This window comes from Bufo gargarizans, chromosome 8, assembly GCF_014858855.1.
Source record: "Bufo gargarizans isolate SCDJY-AF-19 chromosome 8, ASM1485885v1, whole genome shotgun sequence".
Lineage (NCBI taxonomy): Eukaryota > Metazoa > Chordata > Amphibia > Anura > Bufonidae > Bufo > Bufo gargarizans.
In genome coordinates, this window is record NC_058087.1 from 23,900,566 (window position 1) to 23,921,784 (window position 21,219).

A 21,219-nucleotide genomic window follows, 5' to 3' on the forward strand; every position below is an offset into this window, starting at 1 on the left:
CAGGTGCGTGTCATTGAACCCTGGACCACCAGGTGTACTGACATTAAGGCCCCGTGAATGCAAAAGTATGTGTTTTGTGGTGCGTATTTTAATTTTCCCTTTAACAGAAATGTCCTATCCTCGTCTGTTTTGTGATATGTTTTATATTTTCTGCGAGACGACGGCGCAGGTGTACGGATAAGAACCGCACAAGGTGTGCTGTTTGCATTTTTTGCAGCCCCATTAAAAAGAATGGTTCCACATCTGATCTGCAAAAAATGGGGATTGGATGCAGAACAAAACTGTTACCAGGTATACTGACATTATCCCCTTACTGCCCTAGACATTGAAGGAGAATATTCTGACATCAAACCTTTCATCTCCCTAGACCACCAAAGAAAGATCCTTACATTTACCCCCCAACTCTACTAGACCATGAGGTATATTGACATCAACACATTTGCTGCCTCAGACAACCAAAGGCCCTTACATTAACCCGTTCTCTATATTAGACCATAATGTATACTGATATTAGGCCCTAGACAACCAGGGATTCTGATATTAACCCTTTGACTGCCCTATTTCATCACAGAAGATGACACTAGTATCATTTTGCATAGACCACCAGGTATACAAAGATTTACAGTAGGGATGAGCGAACTCGAACTGTATAGTTCGGGTTCGTACCGAATTTTGGGGTGTCCGTGACACGGACCCGAACCCGGACATTTTCGTAAAAGTCCGGGTTCGGGTTCGGTGTTCGTCGCTTTCTTCGCGCTTTTGTGACGCTTTCTTGGCGCTTTTTGAAAGGCTGCAAAGCAGCCAATCAACAAGCGTCATACTACTTGCCCCAAGAGGCCATCACAGCCATGCCTACTATTGGCATGGCTGTGATTGGCCAGAGCACCATGTGACCCAGCCTCTATTTAAGCTGGAGTCACATAGCGCCGCCCGTCACTCTGCTCTGATTAGCGTAGGGAGAGGTTGCGGCTGCGACAGTAGGGCGAGATTAGGCAGATTAACTCCTCCAAAGGACTTGATTAACTGATCGATCTGCAGCTGTGGATCATTGAGCTGCTGATCCTCAATTGCTCACTGTTTTTAGGCTGCACAGACCGTTTGTCAGTCTCATTTTTCTGGGGTGATCGGCGGCCATTTTGTGTCTTGTGGTGCGCCAGCACAAGCTGCGACCAAGTGCATTTAACCCTCAATGGTGTGGTTGTTTTTTGGCTAAAGCCTACATCAGGGTGAAGCTGTCACACCAAGTGCATTTAACCAGCAATAGTCTGTTCATTTTTTGGCCATATACAAAATCAGGGGCAAGCTGCGCCTGTCACCAAGTGCATTTAACCCTCAATGGTGTGGTTGTTTTTTGGCTAAAGCCTACATCAGGGTGAAGCTGTGACACCAAGTGCATTTAACCAGCAATAGTCTGTTCATTTTTTGGCCATATACAAAATCAGGGGCAAGCTGCGCCTGTCACCAAGTGCATTTAACCCTCAATGGTGTGGTTGTTTTTTGGCTAAAGCCTACATCAGGGTGAAGCTGTCACACCAAGTGCATTTAACCAGCAATAGTCTGTTCATTTTTTGGCCATATACAAAATCAGGGGCAAGCTGCGCCTGTCACCAAGTGCATTTAACCCTCAATGGTGTGGTTGTTTTTTGGCTAAAGCCTACATCAGGGTGAAGCTGTCACACCAAGTGCATTTAACCAGCAATAGTCTGTTTATTTTTTGGCCATATCCCAGTCTAATTCTGTCACTAAATCCATACCGGTCACCCAGCGCCTAAATACTAGGCCTCAAATTTATATCCAGCTAAATCTGTCCCTAGTGCTGTAGCTGGGCGAGTTATTTAGTGTCCGTTCAAGCACATTTCTTGTTCTGGGTTGAAATACAATTCCCAATTTAGCAATTTCATAATTTAGTGGTTCCTGCTATATCAGAGCTATTTGAAATCTATCCCAAAAAGGGTATATAATATTGAAGGTGCACATTGGGTCATTCAGAATAACTTCACACACACCCGCTACTGTGTATTTCCAAGTCTAATTCTGTCACTAAACCCATACCTGTCACCCAGCGCCTAAATACTAGGCCTCAAATTTAAATCCCTCTAAATCTCTCGTTACCGCTGTACTGTTGTTGCTGGGCAAGATATTTAGTGTCCGTCAAAGCACATTTTTTGTTCTGGGTTGAAGTACAATTCCCAATTTAGCAATTTCATAATTTAGTGGTTTCTGCTATATCAGAGCTATTTGAAATCTATCCCTAAAAGGGTATATAATATTGAAGGTGCACATAGGGTCATTCAGAATAACTTCACACACACGCTTCTGTGCATTTCCAAGTCTAATTCTGTCACTAAATCCATACCGGTGACCCAGCGCCTAAATACTAGGCCTCAAATTTAAATCCCTCTAAATCTCTCGTTACCCACCGCTGTACTGTTGTTGCTGGGCAAGATATTTAGTGTCCGTCAAAGCACATTTTTTGTTCTGGGTTGAAGTACAATTCCCAATTTAGCAATTTCATAATTTAGTGGTTTCTGCTATATCAGAGCTATTTGAAATCTATCCCTAAAAGGGTATATAATATTGAAGGTGCACATAGGGTCATTCAGAATAACTTCACACACACGCTTCTGTGCATTTCCAAGTCTAATTCTGTCACTAAATCCATACCGGTGACCCAGCGCCTAAATACTAGGCCTCAAATTTAAATCCCTCTAAATCTCTCGTTACCCACCGCTGTACTGTTGTTGCTGGGCAAGATATTTAGTGTCCGTCAAAGCACATTTTTTGTTCTGGGTTGAAGTACAATTCCCAATTTAGCAATTTCATAATTTAGTGGTTTCTGCTATATCAGAGCTATTTGAAATCTATCCCTAAAAGGGTATATAATATTGAAGGTGCACATAGGGTCATTCAGAATAACTTCACACACACGCTTCTGTGCATTTCCAAGTCTAATTCTGTCACTAAATCCATACCGGTGACCCAGCGCCTAAATACTAGGCCTCAAATTTAAATCCCTCTAAATCTCTCGTTACCCACCGCTGTACTGTTGTTGCTGGGCAAGATATTTAGTGTCCGTCAAAGCACATTTTTTGTTCTGGGTTGAAGTACAATTCCCAATTTAGCAATTTCATAATTTAGTGGTTTCTGCTATATCAGAGCTATTTGAAATCTATCCCTAAAAGGGTATATAATATTGAAGGTGCACATAGGGTCATTCAGAATAACTTCACACACACGCTTCTGTGCATTTCCAAGTCTAATTCTGTCACTAAATCCATACCGGTGACCCAGCGCCTAAATACTAGGCCTCAAATTTAAATCCCTCTAAATCTCTCGTTACCCACCGCTGTACTGTTGTTGCTGGGCAAGATATTTAGTGTCCGTCAAAGCACATTTTTTGTTCTGGGTTGAAGTACAATTCCCAATTTAGCAATTTCATAATTTAGTGGTTTCTGCTATATCAGAGCTATTTGAAATCTATCCCTAAAAGGGTATATAATATTGAAGGTGCACATAGGGTCATTCAGAATAACTTCACACACACGCTTCTGTGCATTTCCAAGTCTAATTCTGTCACTAAATCCATACCGGTGACCCAGCGCCTAAATACTAGGCCTCAAATTTAAATCCCTCTAAATCTCTCGTTACCCACCGCTGTACTGTTGTTGCTGGGCAAGATATTTAGTGTCCGTCAAAGCACATTTTTTGTTCTGGGTTGAAGTACAATTCCCAATTTAGCAATTTCATAATTTAGTGGTTTCTGCTATATCAGAGCTATTTGAAATCTATCCCTAAAAGGGTATATAATATTGAAGGTGCACATAGGGTCATTCAGAATAACTTCACACACACGCTTCTGTGCATTTCCAAGTCTAATTCTGTCACTAAATCCATACCGGTGACCCAGCGCCTAAATACTAGGCCTCAAATTTAAATCCCTCTAAATCTCTCGTTACCCACCGCTGTACTGTTGTTGCTGGGCAAGATATTTAGTGTCCGTCAAAGCACATTTTTTGTTCTGGGTTGAAGTACAATTCCCAATTTAGCAATTTCATAATTTAGTGGTTTCTGCTATATCAGAGCTATTTGAAATCTATCCCTAAAAGGGTATATAATATTGAAGGTGCACATAGGGTCATTCAGAATAACTTCACACACACGCTTCTGTGCATTTCCAAGTCTAATTCTGTCACTAAATCCATACCGGTGACCCAGCGCCTAAATACTAGGCCTCAAATTTATATCCCGCTAAATCTCTCGTTACCGTTGTACTGTTGTTGCTGGGCAAGATATTTAGTGTCCGTCAAAGCACATTTTTTGTTCTGGGTTGAAGTACAATTCCCAATTTAGCAATTTCATAATTTAGTGGTTCCTGCTATATCAGAGCTATTTGAAATCTATCCCAAAAAGGGTATATAATATTGAAGGTGCACATTGGGTCATTCAGAATAACTTCACACACACCCGCTACTGTGTATTTCCAAGTCTAATTCTGTCACTAAACCCATACCTGTCACCCAGCGCCTAAATACTAGGCCTCAAATTTAAATCCCTCTAAATCTCTCGTTACCGCTGTCCTGTTGTAGCTGGGAAAGTTATTTAGTGCCCGTCAAAGCACATTTTTTGTTCTGGGTTGAAGTACAATTCCCAATTTAGCAATTTCATAATTTAGTGGTTCCTGCTATATCAGAGCTATTTGAAATCTATCCCAAAAAGGGTATATAATATTCAAGGTGCACATTGGGTCATTCAGAATAACTTCACACACACGCTTCTGTGCATTTCCAAGTCTAATTCTGTCACTAAATCCATACCGGTCACCCAGCGCCTAAATACTAGGCCTCAAATTTATATCCCGCTGAATTTGAATACAATACATTGGGCCAAATAATATATTTGTTGTTGTGGTGAACCATAACAATGAGAAAAACATCTAGTAAGGGACGCGGACGTGGACATGGTCGTGGTGGTGTTAGTGGACCCTCTGGTGCTGGGAGAGGACGTGGCCGTTCTGCCACATCCACACGTCCTAGTGTACCAACTACCTCAGGTCCCAGTAGCCGCCAGAATTTACAGCGATATATGGTGGGGCCCAATGCCCTTCTAAGGATGGTAAGGCCTGAGCAGGTACAGGCATTAGTCAATTGGGTGGCCGACAGTGGATCCAGCACGTTCACATTATCTCCCACCCAGTCTTCTGCAGAAAGCGCACAGATGGCGCCTGAAAACCAACCCCATCAGTCTGTCACATCACCCCCATGCATACCAGGGAAACTGTCTCAGCCTCAAGTTATGCAGCAGTCTCTTATGCTGTTTGAAGACTCCGCTGGCAGGGTTTCCCAAGGGCATCCACCTAGCCCTTCCCCAGCGGTGAAAGACATAGAATGCACTGACGCACAACCACTTATGTTTCCTGATGATGAGGACATGGGAATACCACCTCAGCATGTCTCTGATGATGACGAAACACAGGTGCCAACTGCTGCGTCTTTCTGCAGTGTGCAGACTGAACAGGAGGTCAGGGATCAAGACTGGGTGGAAGACGATGCAGGGGACGATGAGGTCCTAGACCCCACATGGAATGAAGGTCGTGCCACTGACTTTCACAGTTCGGAGGAAGAGGCAGTGGTGAGACCGAGCCAACAGCGTAGCAAAAGAGGGAGCAGTGGGCAAAAGCAGAACACCCGCCGCCAAGAGACTCCGCCTGCTACTGACCGCCGCCATCTGGGACCGAGCACCCCAAAGGCAGCTTCAAGGAGTTCCCTGGCATGGCACTTCTTCAAACAATGTGCTGACGACAAGACCCGAGTGGTTTGCACGCTGTGCCATCAGAGCCTGAAGCGAGGCATTAACGTTCTGAACCTGAGCACAACCTGCATGACCAGGCACCTGCATGCAAAGCATGAACTGCAGTGGAGTAAACACCTTAAAACCAAGGAAGTCACTCAGGCTCCCCCTGCTACCTCTTCTGCTGCTGCCGCCTCGGCCTATTCTGCTGCTGCCGCCTCGGCCTCTTCCTCCGCCTCTGGAGGAACGTTGGCACCTGCCGCCCAGCAAACAGGGGATGTACCACCAACACCACCACCACCACCTCCGTCACCAAGCGTCTCAACCATGTCACACGCCAGCGTTCAGCTCTCCATCTCACAAACATTTGAGAGAAAGCGTAAATTCCCACCTAGCCACCCTCGATCCCTGGCCCTGAATGCCAGCATTTCTAAACTACTGGCCTATGAAATGCTGTCATTCAGGCTGGTGGACACAGACAGCTTCAAACAGCTCATGTCGCTTGCTGTCCCACAGTATGTTGTTCCCAGCCGGCACTACTTCTCCAAGAGAGCCGTGCCTTCCCTGCACAACCAAGTATCCGATAAAATCAAGTGTGCACTGCGCAACGCCATCTGTGGCAAGGTCCACCTAACCACAGATACGTGGACCAGTAAGCACGGCCAGGGACGCTATATCTCCCTAACTGCACACTGGGTAAATGTAGTGGCAGCTGGGCCCCAGGCGGAGAGCTGTTTGGCGCACGTCCTTCCGCCGCCAAGGATCGCAGGGCAACATTCTTTGCCTCCTGTTGCCACCTCCTCCTTCTCGGCTTCCTCCTCCTCTTCTTCCACCTGCTCATCCAGTCAGCCACACACCTTCACCACCAACTTCAGCACAGCCCGGGGTAAACGTCAGCAGGCCATTCTGAAACTCATATGTTTGGGGGACAGGCCCCACACCCCACAGGAGTTGTGGCGGGGTATAGAACAACAGACCGACGAGTGGTTGCTGCCGGTGAGCCTCAAGCCCGGCCTGGTGGTGTGTGATAATGGGCGAAATCTCGTTGCAGCTCTGGGACTAGCCAATTTGACGCACATCCCTTGCTTGGCGCATGTGCTGAATTTGGTGGTGCAGAAGTTCATTCACAACTACCCCGACATGTCAGAGCTGCTGCATAAAGTGCGGGCCGTCTGTTCGCGCTTCCGGCGTTCACATCCTGCTGCTGCTCGCCTGTCTGCGCTACAGCGTAACTTCGGCCTTCCCGCTCACCGCCTCATATGCGACGTGCCCACCAGGTGGAACTCCACCTTGCACATGCTGGACAGACTGTGCGAGCAGCAGCAGGCCATAGTGGAGTTTCAGCTGCAGCACGCACGGGTCAGTCGCACTACAGAACAGCACCACTTCACCACCAATGACTGGGCCTCCATGCGAGACCTGTGTGCCCTGTTGCGCTGTTTCGAGTACTCCACCAACATGGCCAGTGGCGATGACACCGTTATCAGCGTTACAATACCACTTCTATGTCTCCTTGAGAAAACACTTAGGGCGATGATGGAAGAGGAGGTGGCCCAGGAGGAGGAGGAGGAGGAGGAGGAAGAGGGGTCATTTTTAGCACTTTCAGGCCAGTCTCTTCGAAGTGACTCAGAGGGAGGTTTTTGGCAACAGCAGAGGCCAGGTACAAATGTGGCCAGCCAGGGCCCACTACTGGAGGACGAGGAGGACGAGGATGAGGAGGAGGTGGAGGAGGATGAGGATGAAGCATGGTCACAGCGGGGTGGCACCCAACGCAGCTCGGGTCCATCACTGGTGCGTGGCTGGGGGGAAAGGCAGGACGATGACGATACGCCTCCCACAGAGGACAGCTTGTCCTTATCCCTGGGCAGCCTGGCACACATGAGCGACTACATGCTGCAGTGCCTGCGCAACGACAGCAGAGTTGCCCACATTTTAACCTGTGCGGACTACTGGGTTGCCACCCTGCTGGATCCACGCTACAAAGACAATGTGCCCACCTTACTTCCTGCACTGGAGCGTGATAGGAAGATGCGCGAGTACAAGCGCACGTTGGTAGACGCGCTACTGAGAGCATTCCCAAATGTCACAGGGGAACAAGTGGAAGCCCAAGGCCAAGGCAGAGGAGGAGCAAGAGGTCGCCAAGGCAGCTGTGTCACGGCCAGCTCCTCTGAGGGCAGGGTTAGCATGGCAGAGATGTGGAAAACTTTTGTCAACACGCCACAGCTAACTGCACCACCACCTGATACGCAACGTGTTAGCAGGAGGCAACATTTCACTAACATGGTGGAACAGTACGTGTGCACACCCCTCCACGTACTGACTGATGGTTCGGCCCCATTCAACTTCTGGGTCTCTAAATTGTCCACGTGGCCAGAGCTAGCCTTTTATGCCTTGGAGGTGCTGGCCTGCCCGGCAGCCAGCGTTTTGTCTGAACGTGTATTCAGCACGGCAGGGGGCGTCATTACAGACAAACGCAGCCGCCTGTCTACAGCCAATGTGGACAAGCTGACGTTCATAAAAATGAACCAGGCATGGATCCCACAGGACCTGTCCGTCCCTTGTCCAGATTAGACATTAACTACCTCCCCATAACCATATATTATTGGACTCCAGGGCACTTCCTCATTCAATCCTATTTTTATTTTCATTTTACCATTATATTGCGATGCTACCCAAAGTTGAATGAACCTCTCCTCTGCCTGTGTGCTAGGCCTAAATATATGCCAATGGACTGTTGCAGTGGTGGCTGACATGAAGCCTGATTCTCTGCTATGACATGCAGACTGATTCTCTGCTGACATGAAGCCAGATCCTCTGTTACGGGACCTCTCTCCTCTGCCTGTGTGTGTGCTGGGCCTAAATATATGCCAATGGACTGTTGCAGTGGTGGCTGACGTGAAGCCTCATTCTCTGCTATGACATGCAGACTGATTCTCTGCTGACATGAAGCCAGATTCTCTGTTACGGGACCTCTCTCCTCTGCCTGTGTGTGTGCTGGGCCTAAATATATGCCAATGGACTGTTGCAGTGGTGGCTGACGTGAAGCCTCATTCTCTGCTATGACATGCAGACTAATTCTCTGCTGACATGAAGACAGATTCTCTGTTACGGGACCTCCCTCCTCTGCCTGGGTGCTGGGCCTAAATATATGCCAATGGACTGTTGCAGTGGTGGCTGACGTGAAGCCTCATTCTCTGCTATGACATGCAGACTGATTCTCTGCTGACATGAAGCCAGATCCTCTGTTACGGGACCTCTCTCCTCTGCCTGTGTGTGTGCTGGGCCTAAATATATGCCAATGGACTGTTGCAGTGGTGGCTGACGTGAAGCCTCATTCTCTGCTATGACATGCAGACTGATTCTCTGCTGACATGAAGCCAGATTGTCTGTTACGGGACCTCTCTCCTCTGCCTGGGTGCTGGGTAGTGTTGAGCGCGAATATTCGAAAAGCTAATTTTTTTCGCGAATATCGCAACTTCGCGATTTCGCGAATATTTCGAATATAGTGCTATATATTCGTAAAAACGAATATTCGTTTTTTGTTTTTCCCCCCCCCCCCCCCACAAAATTACAGTACACATATAATTGATTGTTTCCCAAAGGTCCAACAGCTCAGATCTTACTCACATTGCCTAGAAAGTGATTGAGGCGCGAATCTTCGTAAGGCGATTTTATTAGCGCACATGCGAATATCGGCACGTCCCAGAACAGAGGCAAAGGGCTTTGCATTCATACATTAGTGAATTGAGTTGCGAATCTTCGTAAGGCGATTTTATTAGCGCACATGCGAATATCTACACTTGTCCCAGAACAGAGGCAAAGGGCTTTGCATTCATACATTAGTGATTGAATTGAGCTGCGAATCTTCGTAAGGCGATTTTATTAACGCAAATGCAAATATCTACACTTGTCCCCAGAACAGAGAGGCAAAGGCCTGTGCATTCATATAGTATAGCACCATATTCGCGAATACGTAGAACTTCGTAAAATTCGATTAACGAAAATTCGTATTTTTTATTTTACTTTCCACCTTACAGATTACATTGATCTGTACTCTGTCAACTACTGTCATCACCCCCCACTGTATCTCGATTGATTCCCAAAAGTCTCACATTCCCTAGAAAGTGATTGAGGTGCGAATCTTCGTAAGGCGATTTTATTAGCGCACATGCGAATATCGGCACGTCCCAGAACAGAGGCAAAGGGCTTTGCATTCATACATTAGTGAATTGAGTTGCGAATCTTCGTAAGGCGATTTTATTAGCGCACATGCGAATATCTACACTTGTCCCAGAACAGAGGCAAAGGGCTTTGCATTCATACATTAGTGATTGAATTGAGCTGCGAATCTTCGTAAGGCGATTTTATTAACGCAAATGCAAATATCTACACTTGTCCCCAGAACAGAGAGGCAAAGGCCTGTGCATTCATATAGTATAGCACCATATTCGCGAATACGTAGAACTTCGTAAAATTCGATTAACGAAAATTCGTATTTTTTATTTTACTTTCCACCTTACAGATTACATTGATCTGTACTCTGTCAACTACTGTCATCACCCCCCACTGTATCTCGATTGATTCCCAAAAGTCTCACATTCCCTAGAAAGTGATTGAGGTGCGAATCTTCGTAAGGCGATTTTATTAGCGCACATGCGAATATCGGCACGTCCCAGAACAGAGGCAAAGGGCTTTGCATTCATACATTAGTGAATTGAGTTGCGAATCTTCGTAAGGCGATTTTATTAGCGCACATGCGAATATCTACACTTGTCCCAGAACAGAGGCAAAGGGCTTTGCATTCATACATTAGTGATTGAATTGAGCTGCGAATCTTCGTAAGGCGATTTTATTAACGCAAATGCAAATATCTACACTTGTCCCCAGAACAGAGAGGCAAAGGCCTGTGCATTCATATAGTATAGCACCATATTCGCGAATACGTAGAACTTCGTAAAATTCGATTAACGAAAATTCGTATTTTTTATTTTACTTTCCACCTTACAGATTACATTGATCTGTACTCTGTCAACTACTGTCATCACCCCCCACTGTATCTCGATTGATTCCCAAAAGTCTCACATTCCCTAGAAAGTGATTGAGGTGCGAATCTTCGTAAGGCGATTTTATTAGCGCACATGCGAATATCTACACTTGTCCCAGAACAGAGGCAAAGGGCATTGCATTCATACATTAGTGATTGAATTGAGTTGCGAATCTTCGTAAGGCGATTTCATTAGCGCACATGTGAATTTTGCATAAAATATATGTATAATGCGATGCGAAAATTCGAATTATCGCATATGCGAAATAATACCGAATTTGAATAATCGCGAATATTTTACGAATATTCTTTCGAATATTCACAAAATTTCGCGAATTCGAATATGGGACATGCCGCTCAACACTAGTGCTGGGCCTAAATTTATGACAATGGACTGTTGCAGTGGTGGGTGACGTGAAGCCTGATTCTCTGCTATGACATGCAGACTGATTCTCTGCTGACATGAAGCCAGATTGTCTGTTACGGGACCTCTCTCCTCTGCCTGTGTGTGTGCTGGGCCTAAATATATGCCAATGGACTGTTGCAGTGGTGGCTGACGTGAAGCCTCATTCTCTGCTATGACATGCAGACTAATTCTCTGCTGACATGAAGCCAGATTGTCTGTTACGGGACCTCTCTCCTCTGCCTGGGTGCCGGGGCCTAAATATCTGAGAATGGACTGTTCCAGTGGTGGGTGACGGGAAGCCAGATTCTCTGCTATGGAACCTCTCTCCAATTGATTTTGGTTAATTTTTATTTATTTAATTTTTATTTTAATTCATTTCCCTATCCACATTTGTTTGCAGGGGATTTACCTACATGTTGCTGCCTTTTGCAGCCCTCTAGCTCTTTCCTGGGCTGTTTTACAGCCTTTTTAGTGCCGAAAAGTTCGGGTCCCCATTGACTTCAATGGGGTTCGGGTTCGGGACGAAGTTCGGATCGGGTTCGGATCCCGAACCCGAACATTTCCGGGATGTTCGGCCGAACTTCTCGAACCCGAACATCCAGGTGTTCGCTCAACTCTAATTTACAGTAGATGTATATAGGGTATATAGACGATAGATAGATATGAGATAGATATGAGATAGATATGAGATAGATAGATAGATAGATAGATCTACATATAGGAGAGTTTTGTGTTCTAGAACACCTTGTAAATCAGTGCCAAGCTCAGTAAATTGACTTATTCTAGGTAATTAGTTCAGGAAAGAGAGCCGCATCTTAATTTTAATTTCTTGTTATTAAAATGTAACATGGTTTCTTTTAATTACATTTTTTTTTAAAGAAAATTGTCTGCTGCTGGTCAGTGAGTGCCCAAGACATGTTTTTGATTAGTGGATGGTTGAAACACCAGGCTGAGCTGATTAATATTCACACACACTCGGCTGCTTCCAGTCACTTTATGGCAGAGAAATGCGACACTTTGCAGAATAATAAATGGAAGGAAGAGGCCCAGCATCTCATGAGGTACAGTGCACTTCGCAGTTCAATAAGGATGACTAGCTCTTGTCATGGTTGAAGAGCTGTGCGTTATATAATCAGCAGTAACTAAAGCCTATCTCCTCCGGCGGCACAGCCACTGCGTACCTGCTCACAAAAAAATACCTCTTTTAACTCCTTAAGGCCACGGCCCAGTTTGGCATCTAATGATGAGGCCATTATTTTGTTACTTTTTCTCAGTATTTTGAGGAGGCAGTTTTAGTTTTTTTCTTCAATGTTTTTTGGAGTTTTGTTCTTATAGAGTTCATCATGCAGTATGAATGGCATATTTATTTTGTAGGTTGTTACGATTACAACAATACCACATTTATGTGTAGTTTTTTTTCAATCTTTTTTTTTTTTTAACAAAACCAGCTCTTTTTTTAAAATTAGAAAACAATTTGTTTCTGCTTTTAAATCCTCATAGGAGGGCTTTTTTTATTACTTTCATTTTTATTTTATGGGATGACTTGTAGTGTGATTTTGGGATACATTTCGATAACTTTGCATTACTTTTTTGGGGGAAGCAAAATTAACAAAACAGCAATTTTGGAATTTTTTACATTTTTGTATTTATTTTTTGGATAGATTGTTACAGATTGTGATAAGAATTATGTACAGTATAGTTGTTTACATGAAGTAAAGTACTTCCTAATGGATTTTATTAGTTGAATTTGTATATATACATTTTTTTCTTTTTTTTTCTTTTTTTTAGGCCCACTAGTGGTCTTGAACCTTCTATCTCCTGATCACTTAAAGGGATATTGCCATCTTAGACATGGTGGCATATTGCTAGGATATGCCTCCAATGTCAGGTAGATGTGGGTGCAACCTCTGGGACCTGCTTCTATCTCCAGAACAGGCCCCCCAAAGTGAAGGAGAGCACAATGCTCAAGCGCGGCCATCCTCCATTCCACTGCTATGGGAATTCTGAAAATAGGCACTTGACCATTTCTGGTAGCCCCATAGCAGTGAATGGAGAGGTCGCCTTGCATGAGCGGTGTACCATCCATTAACTTCCATGGAACTTCTGAAAATACCCAAACGCACTCGCTCATCTAATTTCGGAACATGTATAGAAGTGAATGGAGAGCATGCGTGTATGTGTGCTGTGGTCTCCTTCAATTTTGGGCCCTCATTCTGGAGAAGGGAGTGGGTCCCACACCTATCTGAAATTGGTGGCATATCCTAATTATATGCCACCAATGTATGAGATGGGTAAATGATAATATGTTGCAATATATCTGTATTGCAGTGTCATATGCTTGTCAGTGAAAAACTGACAGGAAACCTAATAGAGGCAGAAGCTACTAGGCTTCCGTACGTGACAGACATGGGACTATTGTTGCCTCGCTGCCACATCAACCCATTGGCACACCACTGTTTCATCATGGGGGCCCCTTCCATCTTTTTAACTACTATAGTCAGCATAATCCCTCATATTTAAGAGGTTAAATGGCTGGGATGGGAGCTATCTTCAGAGTAAGGTGGTCGCTCCTGTGCCCAGACCACCACTATCATAATAGTACTGCATCTACTGGCAAATGAAGAGATCCTGAGATGTACTAATAGGGTGCAGAGCAAGATGGAGCTCATCTAATCTAACATAATCTGGTAATGTCACAAAGAAGGCTGTCAACCTGCCAGACACATAATGCTCCAATTTAAACTGCATAATATAATAATGTGGTGATTTTATTAAAATTCTAAATAGGATATGAATTATCTGCTGATTATTGTTTTAGTATATGATTATGCAGTAACCCAGAGCATGGGGGTATATGAAAATGATTAATTTCTAATTTTGCTTCCCCCAAAAAAGTAATGCAAAGTTATGCATCGCAAAATCACACAACTAGTTGTCCCGTAAAAAAACATGTATGGATAGCACACTCGGGGTTAACAACCCTGGCTCAGCCCTTGTAAGAGGTTAGGTGTGGTCTTGCGACACCCCTAACTCTAGTCTAATCTTGTGCTCCCTTCTTAGGCCTAAAAAGCGACAGACTTAACAATATCTGCCTGATCTGCAAAAGGAAAGGAGTAGGACAAAGGAGAGGACTCGAGAACCTGGAGTCTGCATAGCTGAGCATTTGAGTCAGTAAGGTAACCTGCTATCAAAGCTGTTAAGACTTTACTGCAGTGAAGGACACTGTTAAAACACTCTTCACACCTGCACACGGCCTGGTCAGTCATATCTCTAAAAACCTGCTTTCCCAATGGACATTAAATCCACCATTTGCAAGTATGCAATTGCCCACCATAGATTTTGCAGTAAGGGACTTGAGACAGATAGAGAGGGGAGATGGCTGTAACTCCCATTATTGCCTAAATCCATATATTGTTATCTGGGAATAATTGCACTGTCTATGGTTGAAACTGTGTTTTTCCTATTGTTTGATGTACTACAAATCTTGTTTTGCACCTCAGGAAAGAGAAATGTTTATAAACATCTTGCTTATTCTGAAACCTCTGACTCATGTACCATACGCCAGCCATTGCACGCTACACTCCCTGCCTTGCACCCATACCAATACTCAACAACATGGTCACCCCAACTACCATAAGACCTAGAATGAGGGTGTGCTCGAGGGAAGAAAGGGTGCACCCTCCTAACACTGACCTGGCCCTAGGGACTAACGGTGTGAGGATTGCCACAGTGATTGAGTGTAGCAGCCAGAGCCACTACCACTCCCATCTTCCATTCTAGCTCCTCCTGGGCTTGCTGCAATTATAGTAGCTGGAGCCTTATTTTTCTGATACACAGTCCAGGTTTTCTCGACCTGGTTATTACACCTGAAGTGTGCTTGTCAATCCCAGATATGCTTCTTCCAGTTATATGTCATCAGAAGCCGTACAGGCATGGTCACTAGGGTGGACCATTTATCTCCTACTGAGGCTATAAAACCACAATTGGGAAATAATAGTGCATCCGTTTGCATGAAGGGGTTAAATACCAGTATAAAGTCATATCCCTTATAATGTTTATCCATACAGCACAGCTTAGCTTAACAGAGACTCGCTTCATACACACAACCCTAACTGATTAGGAAAGACTGACTTAAATAAACGTGGGCGGCAAGTGGCCACCGAGGTCTATTCCTGACATCGTCTGTGTTAAATTGGACTAAATTGGATATTTTGAAACAGTTTTACTGCTGCAATAAATCTGCTCTTTCAAAGGAGGGGAAGATGTCCACTAATATCCGAAAAGCTAAGAGTTGGAAAAAAAAAAACACTAAAGCAAATGTTCTTTTTTTATGTCTATAATAACTATAGTAGAAATTTCAGATCTTTAGTAGAACATTAAGAGTGGGAAACTTCGATTCACCTGCTTCGTCGAATTTTACTAATTCACTTTGTGACTAATTACTACGTCATTAAGTGCATTCCGTTATAAGTAGCGGGCGCAATGGCAGGGAACGGCGAGTTTAGCACTCCATGTCAATGAACCCCTTAGTTGCCGTGTTTATTCATCTGATGTAAAAATGAAGATCTTTCAGGGGTTTTGAAAAAACAAAACCTTATCCATTTGAGCATGAAGAGGCCGTACACAGCCATTTGATTTAAGATCCTCCTGCAGTAAACTTGCGTGGTGCGTGATGACGTCATCATACTGGACAGCGTGGCGACGTCATACGCCACCAGTGCATGAAATTTTGCGCAGAATCTTCAATTAATATGGGCGTGGCGGCCTCTTCTCGCTCAAATGGATGAAGTGAGTCTTTTTTTTACTCCATTTCAGGGAAAATTGATTTGCTGCCATGAAGCACATGGAAGTTCGGCTTCGTAGCGAATCAAATTTTCCCTGAAAGTTCGGATTGAAGTCTGCTTCGGATACTTCCATTCGCTTAACCCTATTCACAAGACATAAAAATGTGTCCAAAATAGTTGCGAAGAAAGCTTGTTGCAAATATAATGTATTGGGAAGTTCAGAATAGAGATAAGCGAATTTCTTGAAATTTGTTTTGTGTCTGATTTGGAAAAATTTGAGTTGTGTCTAAATCCAGATCAAAAGGCTTCCCCCTCACCCTTCCTTTAGGCTGATAGCAGTAGCAAATAATGTCAGCGTGACATATATAGCTTTAGGTAAACGCATGAATGACTGTATCAACAAACGGCCTCCTTAACTCTTTCAGCCCTAAATGATTATCCATTTTTTGTGTTTTTGTTCTGCACCCCCTAACTTCCTGGAGCCATAACTTTTTTTATTTTTCTGTTCACATAGCCTTACGGGGGATTATTTTTTTGCGGAACAAGTTGTACTTTCTAATTGCACCATTTTAAATTACGTGCAATGTAGTGGGGAAGCTGGAAACAAATTCCAAATGGGTGAAACTGAAAAAACAAAACACAATTCCATCATAGTTTTATGGGTTTTGTTTTTACAGCATTATATATATAGTTTTGCTTGTGTTTTTAAAACTTGGGGAAAAAAGCCTCTTTGCATCACCATATTCTGACTACCATACCTTTTTTTAAATTTCTATCTGCGGAGTTGTGTGAGGAAATGTTTTTTGTGGGATTGTACTTTTTATTGGTACCATTTTGGAGTGTATATAATTTTTTATTAAATTTATTATTTCATTTCTTTGGAGATGATGCAATAAAAAAAAATGGAGGAATGGCCATTTTTTTTTTATGTTACAGGATAAATGCATTTATTTAATGGTTTAGGCATTTTGGGACACAGCAATGTCTGTGATGTTCATTATTTTTAATTTTTATTGATTATTGTTTTTATTTTATTATTGGAGAAAGGTGGATTGTCATATTTTGTTTTTATATTCTTAAAAACACTTTGACTTTTTTATACACTTAAATTAAGTCCCATAGGGAAGTTTATACATCCTTTAGATTGCTTCTTCCATACACTACTGTGATTTAATACAGTAGTGTATGGGAAATTCAGTATATTCATATAAGCACTGCCACTCTATTAGAATGGAGCTCCTCAGAGAGATCCAGGCTATTAGAGAGAATGAGCAGCCTCCCTAATCTCCACACGGGGAAGCAGCTCAGCCCTCAGGAGCACAGCACTCCCTTGAATAGCCAAATCAGATGCCGCGGTGACAATTGACCACGGCATCTGAGTTGTTAAATTAAATGTCTGCAATTAGCATCATCACGATTGCAGACATTAGCCCTAGGTGTCTGATGTTTAAAACAGCAGAAACCTGGTGGCTATGGCACCCACTCCTCTCGCAAGGGAAAGTAATTTTTTAAGAACCTATAGTATTTTAGCAGCACATGTAAGGCGGCGGTCCGGTCCAAAAAAGGGTTAAAAACATACTGTGCACCTCATATACAGATGTAGCAGGGTTAACACACAAATTCAATTCAAATGTATTAACTCATCGCGTTATCTTGAAACGAAAGCCATTGAAAAGCAATTGAAGGTGTTTGCTTAATGCATTTAGTTTAGATAACACGTCTCACAAAGCATGTGTGTTAACTCTACTACATCTGTACCATTTACAATGGTAATTCAATATGTTAACTGAAACCGGCTGGTATTGCAGCACAATGTGTTTTTAATGCTGACTGGCTGTTCAACAGAAAAAATGGAGATTGTTGAAGCATTTTGTTGATTTGTTGCAGAACTATTGATTTACCAGCAGCAGTATGAAACACTCAACTCTGAGTGACCAGTCTCTGACTCTCTGTGTTTTCCCTGATAAAACCCTAAATTGATCTAATTATGTCCCTATACTGTCCCTATAGTCTCTCTACCACACCTAGATTACTGGATTGTGTCTGTAATTGCCTTTTAGGTAGACATATCCAACACATATGCTCTCAGAAAGGACCGCCTCACTGATAGGACCGCCTCACTGATAGGACCACCTCACTGATTGGACCATCTCACTGATTGGACCATCTCACTGATAGGACTGCCTCACTCATAGGACAGCCTCCTTGACTTCAAAGCCCTGAATGAGCTGGAATTTTAATAAATAAAAAACAAGAATTACTGGATCTTTTCCCATAAAATGTATGCCAATCTGCTCAGCTCCTCCTGCTCTATAACATGATACCTGTAGCTTACATTGCATTTTCATGGTGACAAGTCCCCTTCCAGTAGACCAGGGCAGTGAGTTCCACAGAATAGGTACTGCACTACTGAACCTCTGTGCTACTGAACTAGTGATACAATGTAATAAGGGAGATCAAAGTCGGAGATCATTGGTTTCCAGAGGGGAGATACGGTATGTGATGGAGAAGTATTGTGGCGAGCTTTGCATTTGAGTTTTACATACACTGTGAGGGTATGACCATACGGCGCGGTCGTGATCCGGTCGGGTAAAGGCCAGCTGCAGTCAAGAACCGCATGGCCAATTAGGCCGCAGCTGACTAATAAATAACTAAGCTGCACTGTATATGTGTTGTGTGGTTTTACCCTAAAACCAACATAAAAACTACAATTCACCAGTTTTTATTGGTGACATCACAGTTGTTTTGCATTGGTTTTCATATATGTCTTCACGCATTAGAGATGTTAACTGCTCAACATATAAGCAACAAAGACAGAATACAATATAAGCAGTGCAGCGATAGCAGGAATAAAATCCTATTATATAAAGATGTGATTTAAGAGCTGGCACAATGCATTAATCCTCAGGCTTTTCTTACAGATCATTCCGATAAGAAAAGAGCAGCAGTAAAGGCAGCAAACAATATAACACCATATTATTCCGTATGATTATAGTATAATGCATCATGGTATGAAAAAAAACAAAACACATACAGATCTGTATACAAAAGTATGGAAGTACTATCTATCTATCTGTGGTTAAGGTGTGTCTATGCCTTCACCCTCCTTTTTAGTCTTCTACAGGCCTTTCTATTGGGGGGATGGAAATCCATGGGGGAGGGGGTTGCTAAATAGCAAGGGTAATGATGGTATGATGGAAGTCCAAGGTTTAAACATGGCGCTTAGAAGCTAAGTGGGCGCCATAGCCATCTGTTCCTGCTGTTTTATACAGCAGACACCCAGAGGCATTGTCTATCTATCTATCTATCTAATATCTACCTATCTATCTATCTATCTAATTATCTATCTCATATCTATCTAATTATCTATCTATCTAATATCTACCTATCTATTTATCTATCTATCTATCTATCTAATATCTACCTAATTATGTATCTAATATATACCTATCTATATATCTATCTATCTATCTATTTAATATCTACCTATCTATCTATCTAGCTATCTAATATCTACCTAATTATGTATCTAATATCTATCTGTCTATCTATCTATCTATCTATCTATCTGTCTATCTAATATCTATCTATTTATGTAATTATCTATCTCATATCTATCTATCTAATTATCTATCTATCATATTTATTTATTTATTTCTATCTAATTATCTGCCTACATTCTATTTGCCTACTAATCCATATACAATGTCTGCCTATCTATCTATCTTTTATCTCTAAATAAATACATTTAGTTCCGGAAAAACCCTAATGTTATACAAGTGACTGCCAAGCGTTATATTTCATGTGTACAGCAGAAACTGACATAGCCAGTGGCTAGTTAACTTCATGGACTACGTACGGCAGAACTGTCACACTGCTACTGTGTAACGCTTGCAGCCAGTCTATAAGTGACTCAAATGGGTTATGCCTCTTCTGATTTTCTGTTGACACGTTCAAGAAGAAAATATTTAGGTCAATCATGGGAAAATCCTAGAGGGAATACAGGAAACAATGTAATTGGGAAAATGAAGTTTGTTAGTAGAGCTATGAATATTAGATTACACTGTAATTAAATGTGGTTAGCGACTTGCTTTCTGTGGAAATTGTTTCCAAAATGCTGGTAAATATTAGATCTTGCTAATTAAATGTGTCAAAACCACATCTTCTCTACATGTGCCCCATCTTACATCTTGTAGGATGAAGTAAGGAGATGAGTTATTGGGCGGAAGTTGGATAATACGACGTTTTCATACAACATTGGTCCCTATTATACGGGATTCAAATAAACATTGTGATCTCCTTTCAATGCTATGAGTCTGCGGGAATCTCCATGCCAGCGTTCTGCTATTCTAAGAACTGAAGCGTAGACCCGCATGCTTGGCTTCTCTCTTTGTTCACTTCAGACCTATTCAGGAGATAGGAGCGGGTCCCAGATGTGGGACTTACACCTCTCTGACACTGATACGGATATACCCCTTTAATTTACAATAATTGGTGGGCAGCAGGTTGCAATTGACAGGTAACTGTGGGCTTGTAGGCCCCCCGATGAGCAGTAACAAGTCCCACTTCTCCTGAATTATATTCTCCATGAAATGACCATTCTGGAGCATTGTTTCTCAGAACGCTGACGTCCCTCTGTTTTTCCAGCTGCAAATGTTTGAATTAATATATAAAATGACAAACAGGTTCTTGCTATTCCCCTGTCAATGGGACATGATCCCACACAATCTGATACGGACTGAATGGTCAGAGTCATTGCATGCAGGGTAACACCTCAAATAGCTGTCATTTTATTAATATATTCCCAGGAAGAATAACAGAAGAACAGGATAATCCTAAGAAAAGTCATCTCGTGAAAAATGAAAATATTTAGTAAAACAGATAAGTCAGGAGACTTTAAATATGCCTTGTATGAGAAAAGGGGGGAAAAAAACTACAACCACATCATTAATTTAGTGCAGTCATTAGTTAAGCCATCTCAACCTCCCAAATTATATGCACATTTAAGACAAATTTCACTTGTACAAGAATTCAACCCATTTAAAATTCAAGAAGATCCTCCCGCACCGAGCCAAATCCGGCAAAAATAATTTATTGCACAATACATAACGACAAATATGTCAGCTGAGCATCAATCTACTTAAAACACTTTACCGAGCGTTTAGCAAATTCAAATGCAGAATCTACAGGATGGAGGT